We start from the raw sequence: 13,430 nt of genomic DNA on the forward strand, positions 1-13,430 counted from the left end.
GGTGGTAGCTTCACTTAATATAGTTTGTTAAATGACGATTCAAAAGTGCTTGTAAAAGCCTTCTTGAATAAAGTATATTTTGATTTCTACGAGAAAGATTTTCATCAGGAACATTTGAAACATTCATGAGTGATTTTAGAAATGATGTAACAAAGTTTTTTAACTTGTGAATGCGATCTCTTTGGTCCTCTTCGTGTGATCTCCTTGGACGATCTCTTTGGACGAATTTAAATGATTTAGAGAGCGCATTCGGACACATTGGTGCATTCCTATTGGCATATTCATTCAAACTATATTCAATCCAGGTATTTAGATGGCTCTTAGCAGTGGAAACCTTCGTAGTCGCAGCAGTATTTGGGATTTCTACCCATTAAACCACTGAGAACCATCTTCTACACGTATCAGCACGGGATCGTCTCCATATAACGCATCCGCGGCTTCTTAGATGCTGCGCGTCGCTACGGGATCTTTAAACTCCTTACATCATCCTGAGTGACACTGTAATAAATTCATTCATTTATACAGGACAGTCTTGCTTATTAATTTTAAAGTAAAAAAAATATGTTTATTTTTAGCACATTAAGACGAATAAATATAATCATATTCATTTTTAGGATGATTGTACATAACTATAGTATATATGTCATATATAATTTCTGCGACCGAAGCCGCCACATATAGTATGTAACAGTACCAGGCAAAAAATGTGAATTTTGTTCTATTCAAATATATTTTAAAAAAACATGAATATTCATTTAACTTTATAATGCTCCATGAATTATTCACAGCTCTCATTCGCGTTACATAGTCTACGTGTGGACTGCCAGCACTAATATTAAACCCGTAACGATTCGGTTTTCTTCGGTTCCAAATCAGATATCCGTCCTTTGAGGTTTTCTAAAGTAATTTGCAAGTAGTTAAGATTTCCTTCAATGGAAAAATAGTAAAAATATCAATGCTCATATTATCCGACATCGTTTTAATAGGAACTGTGATTTGTCTATAAAGTAGAAAGAAAAATACGTGTAAAATTTCATGGTTTGGAACGAAAGGCAGGCAAACGTGGCATTTTTCAACATTTTTGGGAAGATTTGTCTCTTGAAACTAGTAGTGACGCTTCATATATTTATTTAATGTTAATGGTTACGCGATAGCTGATTAGTTAGCACCAAGAAATCTTTTAAAAATATAGCAAGCAGACAAAACACTGCAAACCAGAACATCCAATTTTACAAAAACTCCTAACGCTCGAGAACAGTCAGACGGTTACTAAAAAAGTTACCGATGAAATATTCCATGGGCTACTATGTTGTACGTTTATCGATTGTTTAATTATGTATATTTGATTACAGAAACAATGAAATTATATTTGAAAACCTTCTTGACATTAGAAAAGGCATTTTGGTCTCCAGTGGAACATTTGCTCGCTTTTTTACCATGTTAAGATTTTAAATGAAAAATAATAATGAATTTGTCAAAAATGTAAGCAATGTACTCGTACCAGTTAGTATTTATAAATATACAGGGTTATTGGTAATTCGACGTATTCCCGTTATGAGGTGATAGGGGTGACTATTTGCGATAATTTTAACCCCCATATGCATCATGCAAAAGTGAACCGTTTTTTAGTTATCACGTTTTTTAGCTTTATCAAAATAAGTCAAAAATCGACTTGTCAACTTCAAAAATAATCCAATTTTTCTTCCTAACGGGTATACGTCGAATTACCAATAACCCTGTATATTTGTTTCAGAAACATTTAGCTGGAATTTTTAAATTATATCCGTAGACGGGCGGGCGATTCGGCCTTCTGATGGTCGTATTCACATTTGTAAGACTTTTTATTCCCTTATGTCACTAATGCGCAACTTGTGCCTGTTACACTGGCTCACTCACCCTTTGAACTGGAACTCAATGCTAGGCGGTAGAAAATATGATGAATTGGTGGTACCTACTCAGACAGAAGTCCTTACGTTACACTTCAAGATACAGTTAAGAAGTCATAAAAGAGGAGTTGAAATAAAAATACAGTACGTCCGTAAATTGGCGCGGATACCTCAGTCTGAGGGTTTTGGCACTTGACCGGTTTTTCAGACGGAACGATGTCACTGCCTCCGTTCCTAGAGTGAGGAAATTAAATTATTTTTTCACGTTGCTTTTAATAAAAATAATATTTACGAACCCTAAATTTTCACTATTGTAACCTTATTTATTTCGTTAAATTTTCCAACACAAGCTTAATGCATGTTTTGAATTTAGAACATTTTGCTATATTAATTAAAATATTCATTCCCGTTACATAAGTACGTAGTCAAATGCGTTTACGTCTTATCTAATGAACGATTTATTGTTTAAGAAGCGCATTGATCGAATTTCGTCCTTTTTTTTTCTACAACCTTTACAATCGACATGACAACCACCAATGCCGTTACAATATTGACAGCGAGTAACAATCAAATCGAGCACATACCACAATCAAACGTTACTTCGAGACGAAACAATGCTTGACGTTTCTCTAACCATATAATTATCATATAACATACATATACATATGTAGCTAAGCAGGATAACGGCTTGACGAGTCGAGTTTTGCTAATTTTGCAGTATAAATAAACGTCAAAAAATATTTCTATCAATCATATTTATACCATAACTAACTAGGCTCTATATAAAACATTTATATTATAATAAACATACGAGGAACTCTACTTCTTAACGCGGCGCACGCCAGAAAACTCTTGGGGTTTAATTTACATCTTCATAAATAAATTTTAGTCAATGAACACGAAAACTTAATAAAACCTACAAATATATATGAAAATATAACATTCTTATGAATCACTCCGTCCATTGGTAAAAACCGCTAGAAAATCCGTTCCATACGTTTCGAGTTTATAGCGTTCGGACAGACGCGGCTGTGGTACTTTGTAGTTGTGTTGTGTAGCTTATATTAATAGAAATGTTAACAATACTTGCCAGAATTATAGAAATAAATAAAGAAAAAATATAAAATGAAGATTATGATTCGGCTTATATTAGACGAAACGAAAATATATTAATTATGTTTCGAATATTCGAATACAGTCATAAACGCAAAAATCTGTTTTATTTTATACGGAGAAGTGATTGTTCCCTAACGATGTTTGTGTATAAAGCTTGCGCGAAATTGAAAAAGTTTTAAACAATGAACTGGCTGTCACAAGCGTTATGCCTTCGCGATCCTCATTAGCTGTTATACTTTTTAATCCTACGTATATTATATATACATAATACAAGCAAATATCCTGACTTGGCACACATATAATTTTTTTTAACGGTATTAATTATGTTCTAAATTTAAAGATTGTTTTTTTAAATTGATATATTTGTTTTGTTATCTTTCATACAGGAACAGAGACACAGCTACAAAATTACTTACTCGTTTGGTAGGTCTTTGTGCAAACCCTAAGTAGTCATCCTTTATACCGACAGACAGCAGTAATTAATAATTTTGTGTTCCGATTATATTATTAGGTTAGGGCTATTTATTTATTAGGTTAGGGTGAGTGGGGCAATGTAACTACCGGTTCAAGAGACATAATATCTTAGTTTCCAAGGGCATTGACAATTTTTTTTTTTTTTTTTCAATTAAAGGATTTGTTTATGTTTCTTACACGGCCAATGTGTATGAGCAGGGTTGACCACAAAACATTAGCTGCACCTCCACCAGCAGATTTAATGTAAAAAAATGTGTAGTTAGTGATTAAATAAGTATATATACATAACTAACCAATACAACATAGTACATAAGCAGCCTGAAAATTTCCCACTGCTGGGCTAAGGCTTCCTCTCCCTCTGAGGAGAAGGTTTGGAGCATATTCCAATTGCTCCAATGTGGGTTGGTGGAATACACATGTGGCAGAATTTCGTTGAAATTAGACAAATGCAGGTTTCCTTACGATGTTTTCCTTCACGGTCGAGCACGAGATGAATTATAAACAAAATTAAGCACATGAAAAATCAGTGGTGCTTGCGTGGGTTTAAACCCGAAATCATCGGTTAAGATGTACGCGTTCTAACCACTGGACCATCTCGACTCAATGATAAATAAGGAATGATTAAAATTTCTTTCGGCACGAATGTCTATGGACGGTGGACTTACCATCAGGTGCCCGATTTGCTCGTCCGCCTGCTATATATACCAGTTGCTAAACACAAGCCAGATGACTCGTATATCCACCAAATGCACAATAGGGCAAAGTTCCATTAAAATCTTCTGCTTAAGGGGATTAAGACTTCCTAGTATAAGTAGCATTTACAGGCTTTAATTCTCTTTATTATTGTAATTAAAAGTATCTCTAATGAATTTCAAAATAGTAAACTAATTAGAGTTCTTCTTCATCGACTTACAGCTCTCAGAAGTCGGACTACAGAGTAGTCGATGTAACGGAAATGCTATACGCTCGAAGGTCAAAGGTCAGGAAGCCGAGGAATGCAAAATTTTCTTTTTTAATTTTTTAGTTCTTTTCATTTGTTGTTTTCTTATAGTTATTAGTTGATGTTTATTTTTCTATGGTTTTTTATTTATGTTTGCAATGTATTTTTGTACTGAATAGACATTTTCTTATTCTTATTCAAAATATGTTACTAGATAATCTGTTCGATTATTAGATGTGACAACAATATATTAAGATAAGATATATATAATTTAAAAAGATAGTTATATTTCAGGAAATGACTAATATACTGTTATTTTTTTTCGTCATCAATCACGGTATCAGGCTATGATTCATTGATGAGGAACATTCCGTGGATTGAATTGGATTATTCTTTCTCGATTTTTTTTTAAATCCATTAATCCTGTTCCGTTTTTCATTTAATGTCCAGCAAAACGGATCATAAAGGGAAAAGTATACAAAACGGTAGTACGCCCAGTCATGTGCAATGGTCAAACCATAGAACCGAATTAGTTAAAATTTGGTGTTCACACTCAGCAAGCTTGAACCTCAAGGCAAAGCATAGGCTACTTTTTACACCTATGAACCCGGCTTCAGGCTAAAATAACACAAGATTTATTAAATTTAAATTCATTTTGTATAATATGTTATCCATTATACATTTCTGAATTTAAATATACTTCGCACTTACTAAATTTGAAATGATACCATTTCTAATGAATTCTCCGTTCCGAGGTAACATCTACTGTTTTCTGTATTGTATAAATTTATCAAGAAAGCAACAAGACGTACTTCCACAAATTCGTACCAAGTTTTCAGAACAAAGAAATTAAAACTTTAAACACTTAATAATATTAAATGCTGTTTCAGTAAAATCCTTGCTGTGAATATTATGTTGCAATATAGCAAGAATTAAAGTTGCATTTTTTTTTATTTACACTTTTTATAAGGTCTTCACCTGTACATATTGGTGCTGTAAGAACTATTAATCATTCCTTATATCGCTCTTGTTCTTGTAATTACACTGGTTGAATACTTAGTACTGATGAGTGGTAACCTAACCAAACCTAACCTACCCAGGCGGACTTGCTCAAAACCTTTCCATTGAGTAGGTAAAGATAAACTCATACCGTTTCAGACTCCGCATAGGCAACTTATTTTTAGGAAGGTATTCATCTCTACAATGAAAAAGTATCATTTTATTTTGACAATTAATAAGAGAAAATATGAAAACACCTTGTGTCATAATTTTATATTGAATTATGTGTGATCAAGCCCTATCCGATCTGTTTGATCTTTTGGCTTTTGGTTTTCACGGCGAATGTTCCGAGGAATTGTTTGACTGAATTTCACCTTCGGACCAGTGAGATGTCCAAAAATTCACAACAGCGCGATTTTTAAGGCATTTTCTGCCTCGCCCAACCACTCTGTAGAACCAGCTTTCGCTGGCAGTTTTTCCGAACCGATACGACTTGAGAACGCATCTGCACGCCCCCCGGTGTTGCAGATGTCCATGGGCGGTCGTAGTCACTTTCCATCAGGTGAGTCCCCTGCTCGTTTGCCAATAATATAAAAAAAAAACTATATACATATATATTTACGAGTACATTCTCTCGTTTTCCTATGTTAAAGGTTGTTTGTGAGGGATTATTTAAGGTGAAGTGGTCTTAGAATGGCGCGATCGGTCCACCAAAACTTATTTTTCATTGCATTTAAAAAGAAGTAAATGCTTTTATGATGCAGAAAAATATTAACTGGGATTCTTTAGATTTTATATAAGAAATCTTATTTAATTAAGGTGTTTATTATAGATAAAAATCATCAGATTTTTAGACTTTGATCACTTTCGAAATATTTTTTTATGTTTTAGAGCTCAGTATTTATCAAGCAACATATTTTCGGAATTAATTTTACTGGCTAACTAAAATAACAAAAAACTAAAATGGAAACTTCGCTTGCGCTCAATTTGAGTTATTCCAGAGGTCCTATATGCTGGTTAATTGGCCGCGACGCCTTGTCGACGACGGACCTCGCTTCAGAACAATAAGGCCTTTGTACAGCTTAAATAAATTAATATATATATTTATATAATAATTACATTTATATATAGCCTAACCAGAAACCAAAAAATACTAAGACCTCGCTTTTTATCATTAACATAATCTTGTATTGAGTAATATGCCTTTTTTATCAATTTCTCAAAACTCCAAACTGACTGATGAGAACTGAATAAGAACTCTCAACAACTCCATTTTAATAGGTTCAGTCAATGTTGGAGCGCTGTCATTGGTCGATAAACATTGTCATATATATCTGAAGCTTACAAAGGCATATTTGGGTTTATGTTTCGAATTTAAATTTCATATAATTAAAGCCTTTCCTAGCACTGACTGACACATATTTAAGAACTACTACTTTTATAGTTTATCCATGTCATTTCATTTGAGTGAGTTTCAACTTGTGTTTTTCAATGAAGAAAGAGACCGCTGATGCGTTATATAAACACGAGCCTCTCCAGTCCGTATCCAAATCGGTCATTGCAATGATTTTACAGGCTGACATGATCCCGGTTACAACTAGAAGCTTAAGTATCTTTCCAAAGGTACGTGAAAAAAATGTAATCCTATAAATTCGACAATTCGAAAATGTTTCTAAGTTTAATCAATACTAATATTATAAATGCGAAAGTAACTCTGTCTGTTTTATTAATTTTTTAAATTGATGTAATTTAGAATGACTCAAGCATGAACTCCAAGGAAGGACATAAGCTACTATTTTATTCCTAACATCTAACGACGAAGCCCTAAAATTCGATCAAAGCCTCGGACGACAACTAGTCGTACATATTTAAATTTTATAACAAATTTAAAATATAAGTTCACTATCCTAATAATTTACATTAGTTAACCGAGTTAATCACATTAATTCCATTAATCCCGTTAAGCGAGTAATCTCAACGTAATTCGTTAACGTTTCCAATTAATATTTTCCACTCTCGTTGCTTCGATAATAGATTCAATCCTATTTAATTTTGTACATCTATTTCATACTAAACTACAATCCGTGTAATGCGAAGTACCAATTATGGCGATTGTTCGTCTTATCTGCCCATTTATATAACAAATGTTTTTAATATATAGATTACAATTTAACAAGTAAATTATATGGTTGATTAAAAATATTATGTAATTCTTATTTTAGATATAGATGCCAAAGAAAGTGTCTGCCTATTTGTGAGGAACCAAAAGAATAGACTCCGTTCCACATTGGTAAGGAGGATGTCGATGAACCCCCAATTTATTGAGATAAAAAATAAAAAACTTGTAATTAATAAATAATAATATTTTACTTTAACTATTACGAGCTTTTAAGAAGCGCGACTTGTATACGAATATCACAATTAATTTAGCCGTTTGACCATTTGAAACAATGTAACTTTAAAATAGTGAAATAATTTTTCGAATAGGTGCCGTAGTTCCGGAGTTCACTTTCCGTAAGGCCAAAAACTCACAAAATTCACGCTATCTCCTTACAAAATTAGTATAGATTTATGAGAGGTAGCATCACAGCGATGGCTTCAATGGATAGAAAGCACGCCATCGGTTTATATTTTACAATAATAATCGCGATAACATTGTTAAATATACATTTTCTCCTCGCTGATTTCTTGGGTCCATCAGCGGGATGTAATGTGTGTGTGTTTGTGTAATGAATATAATGTGTGTGATGTACGTGCATAAGAAGTTCTACTTCTTCGGCAAAAGTATAAATAGTTTTTAATTGCATGTACATTTTTTATTAAAATAAAATAATAATATTCTACTTATTAATAATAAAATCATAATAATTGTTCTAATTAATGTATTTTTTTTATTTTTTCAACGTTATTATAGCACTCACTGACAAATTTAAACATTGTAAAATAAGTCGTGAAGTTGACATTTCATTGGCGGCTTCATCGTGGAGTTATCAAAGTCTCATCATTGTATTATAACGCGCCATAATTGTTTCAAAGAAATAATATAAGAAATATTTACATCAGATTTAAACAACAAATAATAACTACAGTCGTCGTCTAAACACACACCCACGAACGTACGAATAAAACCTTCACACAAACACATTCTAAATTCCAAAGATCTAATAAAAACGGGACAAGATTGGCAACCTAAACCTTCACCATACGAAATATAAATCAAATGACAATATATCATTCCGAAAATCTTATATTCATCTCAAAAACAGCTCGTAAAACTTCTCTCCAGTCATAAAACGCCTATTTTATCAGCTAATATGACATATGAAACTCTAAATTCTTACAAAAGGGACGTTTTTCTCGAAGAATTTTCACGTGTTCCACCGGTTTTGTGCTGTCATTGGATTTTCGCCCGACGAACGATTTTTATACACTTTATTTCTTTCGGACATAATTTTGACATTGTTTATTATTTTCTAAAGTTAACAATGTAACCACGTACGAACCGAACCCGTGAATCTTTACTGAAAAATACGGTTTCAAATGCAGCAACTTTTGCACCACTGAATTTTAAAGTACGTAATTTGTGGTAATACATTTCATACTTGTAGTTAAGGGACGTATTCTGAGAATAATAAGATGAAATTTCGCTAATGAAAAGTACCAGCGTAAGTAATTAACTCATGTAATTTCTTCTCAAGACTAAAGGAAACTTAAAAGGGGAAATTGTAATGCCTGTTACGTTTTATAAATGCATCCAATGTTTACGCTACTACAAAAATCAACTGGGTTATACCGGATTATTATCCATCAAAACCCTTGCGATCACAATCTCCCAAGCAGTGCTGTGCTTGTAGTCCAGCTGAGCTCTTTTCAGGGGGCGAAAGGTGATCTCACTCCTCGCATTCTTCGTCGCTAGTTCGTATAATATCCTTCATAGGACTGTCTAAAACAAGACAAGCTAGTACCCACGCGTCTACAAACTTAACAGTAAAATTTGATTCAATGAATGCGTAAACAATTTGAACGATTATAATTTAATTAAATCAATGATCTTAGATCAGACAGACAACTAACGGCAGACGAATGAAACATATTTCAGGAGTAGGATCAACATAACATACAGAAGAATCGAAGTAGCGAATTTGAAATCATTTAATCCATTTAGACAATGTTCTTTACAACGTTGAGAAAATAAAACAAGATTAACTTAAAACAATGAAGTCGAAAAATCTAAAAGCATACGACCACTAAAGATCGTTCTCTTAAAAGCTGTAAAGTAATTAAAGGTATCTTAGAGCGAAGATCTTGACTTCTCACGGTATCGTCCGGTCTAGACCGGCGATTCATTTAAAATATCTTTAATACTGGATAATTAACCTTTGTTGAATCGCTGCTTAAAATCGGCTACTTGTTCTGTAAGTAATAGATATATTATTGTATCAAATATTTCTAATAGCTTTTTGATTTTTTTTTTTTTGTTATAGGTAGGCAGACGAGCAAATGGTACACCTAATAATTTGGTAATCAGTCACCACTGCCCATAGACAATGGCGCTGTAAGAAATATTAACCATTCCTTACACCAGCAATGCGCCACCAACCTTAGGAACAAAGATGTTATGTCCCTTGTGCTTTACACTGACTCACTGGACTCACTCACCCTTCAAACTGGAACACGACAATACTGAGTACTGCTGTTTGTCGGTAGAATATCTGATGAGTGGATGCTACCCAGGTAGGCTTGCACAAAGCCCTGACACCAAGTGAAATCCAATTCGTTGTTAGCTACCCATATTGGCTTGAGTCAGGTAAAATGGGGTTTACATAACACGTTTATATTGTAATACATGAAACTATTGATTTACGCGTCGCACGCAAGTATAGCTCCCGATGGAAATTAATTTTATTCCAACGCCTTTAATAAACATCGTCATATTTCAATCAATTTACACAAAACATAAATGAATTATACACCTAAAAGTTTCTCAAGAATAAATCTATCCATTGATGGAAACTATGTAGGTATATGAAAATTCGTTCTGTAGTTTTTTTCGCTCTCAGACAGACAGTCCTTGTATTATTTGTGAATCACCTCTAGCTTGATTTCTCGTGATACATTTATATTTTTTTAAAGGCAATATTGGAAGAGTCTGCGTTTTTATATGGAAAATTGGAAATTCATGTCGAAATAAATCAGTTTGATATTACTTTGTTTGATGCTTTACACAATTATTTATAGTATCAACGGCTGTAACAATACATTTTTCAATCAACCGGTTCGATCCTCAGCTGTAAAACAGTTGTTTTTTATATGACATAGGTAAGTGGTCGGACAAATGGGCCATCGACGGTAAATGGTGTCCACCGACCATAGATAATGACGCCATTAGAAATATTAACCATTCCTTACACCGCTAATGCGCCCCTAACCTTGAGAACTAAGATGTTAAGTATCTCGTGCTTCGTGTCTTTTATATATGAGAGAATCGGTGTACGTACAGGTATACCGATTCACTCACCTTTTAAATCAGAACACAACAATACAAAATTCGAGTGGTCGTTCCTCCGTGGTCGAGTAGTGTGTACACCGGTTTTCGTGGGTACGCCACTCCGAGGTCCCGGGTTCGATTCCCGGCCGAGTCGATGTAGAAAAAGTTCATTAGTTTTCTATGTTGTCTTGGGTCTGGGTGTTTGTGGTACCGTCGTTACTTCTGATTTTGCATAACACAAGTGCTTTAGCTACTTACATTGATTAATGTATGTGATGTTGTCCAATATTTAATAATTTAAAAAAAAAAGTAGTGCTGTTTGCGTCACTAAATAAAAAGAAATATTTTATTAATCTAATAACACAATGTCGTCTTCGTGAAAATAAACCCCATAACTGTTTCAGCAATTTCCGATATCCTTGTAGCTTCGAAATTAACCGTCCACGATTCAATGATTCACAATAATTGCTGTGTAGTGTGGTTACTGGTAAAGTAGAATAGAGCGATCCCAAGGATGATTATAATTAATTGCATTAACCGAGCCAATCAATTCAATCAAGCCCATTCAACCACTTATGATATAAATTCTAATATGCCTGCTTAAGTTAACGACTTTAAAATAATATATTTATCGGCGGCAGCGATGGCTGAGCGATAGAATTGTCCTCTTCTGTGTTCCGTGGTACGGGGTCCATCACGACGAATTAAAATAACACATATAGCGACAGAAGTTTTATTACGGATTTACAACTTGGTTCTTAAATGTGTAGACCAACAGTTTCGCCTTGGAGGTGTAGGCTGATCACTTACTCAAACGTAAGTGTCGTTATCCAGTCCGCATAATCTCCAACACGACTCTGTCCACGTGACTAACATTCCATGACGTCACGGCGTTTACCCACTACTATAATAATCAAATAAGCTTCTTTTAATCAAAACGATTGGCTTTCCACGACATATTTAATCACGTCATTTTTTTTTAAAGGGTATAATAGGAACCCGTTCTCTTTGTAAGACATTAAATAAAAAAGGGGGAAGCATCCATAAAATTCATCAAATTCAAAGCCTACGTATATAAATATAAACTAATTATAATCTACGGACGATTCCGCTTCGACAGATTGTAGTGTGATGCACAAACAATACATAAAGAATAAGAATGAGAAAATGTTTATTCAGGACAAACATATTATGTCCATTGCAAACATAAATAATAAAAAAATAAAAATACAAAAAAAATAAAAACCATACGAAATATAACATTAACGAATGACTATAAGAAAACAACAAAAAAAGAACTAAAAAATTAAAAAAGGATAAAAAAAAAGCGCAACAAATTTATATAAATAAACAAACAAAATCTTAACTTATGATGTATTAACCTTAAGTGTTTATCATACATGATCATATACATATAATAAATTTAATATTACAAACAGACACTGTTTGTAATATTAAAATAACTTTTTACTAAATGCATATGTATATATACACGGTACATATACCAAAATAACATATTTTTCAATTTTCGTCTGTCTGTCTGTTCCCTCTAATATCTGAAACGGCTGCACCAATTTTGACGGGACTTTCGCTGGCAGATAGCTGATGCAATAAGGAGTAACTTAGGCTACAACAATAACTTTTTTGTTAAATTTAAATGCGCACGAAGTTCGGGCACAGATAGTTTAAAATAAAAAATGTCGATATAAACTGTGTAACAAATGATTATCATATTCGAGTTTTAATATACGTCGTATTTATCATTATTGAATTTTCGAAAAACAATATTACTTCCAATACGATTGATGTGATTTTTATTTAATTTAAAATATGTAGATGTATACAAAATCAAACATTACAAATAACGACCGCGTGTCATGATGGCAAGTATGTCACTCAAATTAGTATTACTATCAGTATATCTGTTCAATCGCAACTCCGATTGTGTGAACCAAAAATGAATCAAAACAGGAAAACCAGGTTGTTCATTTTCGGCAATAAGACGCAATAAAATAGTATTTTCTATTTTACTTAATGTTCTTACACGATCAGTAAAACCTCAACTCAACTGCAAACGAACCAAAGAATTGGAATTGGATATATAGCGATAAATAATGACGTCATTTGTACGATTCAATATTTTCCGCGACAGCTTCGGCCTTTAACACGTCTCCCGATAAATTTGCCGATGTATCAATGCGTGTAGCGTATCACAATAAGGCCCGTCACCTTTTCCAGGCAAACTAATCAGCCCATCGGGTATTTTGCCATAATTATAAATCAATAAGCAAGAACCTCATCGGTGCCAAGGGCCTTTTTTTATATCATTAAGAGAACCATGGCGAAAAGCCTACTTTCTAGATTGGGCTACATTTAATATCCCACTACGGGGATATCTCCTCATCTCCCTTTTGAGAAGAAGATTTGCAGCTTATTCCACCGCGCTAGTTCAATGCAGGTAGCGTACACATGAGGCAGAATTTCATTGAAATTAGACACATGTGTTTCCTCACTATATTTTCCATCA

This window comes from Vanessa tameamea, chromosome 20 (genome assembly GCF_037043105.1).
Source record: "Vanessa tameamea isolate UH-Manoa-2023 chromosome 20, ilVanTame1 primary haplotype, whole genome shotgun sequence".
NCBI classification, from domain to species: Eukaryota; Metazoa; Arthropoda; class Insecta; order Lepidoptera; family Nymphalidae; genus Vanessa; species Vanessa tameamea.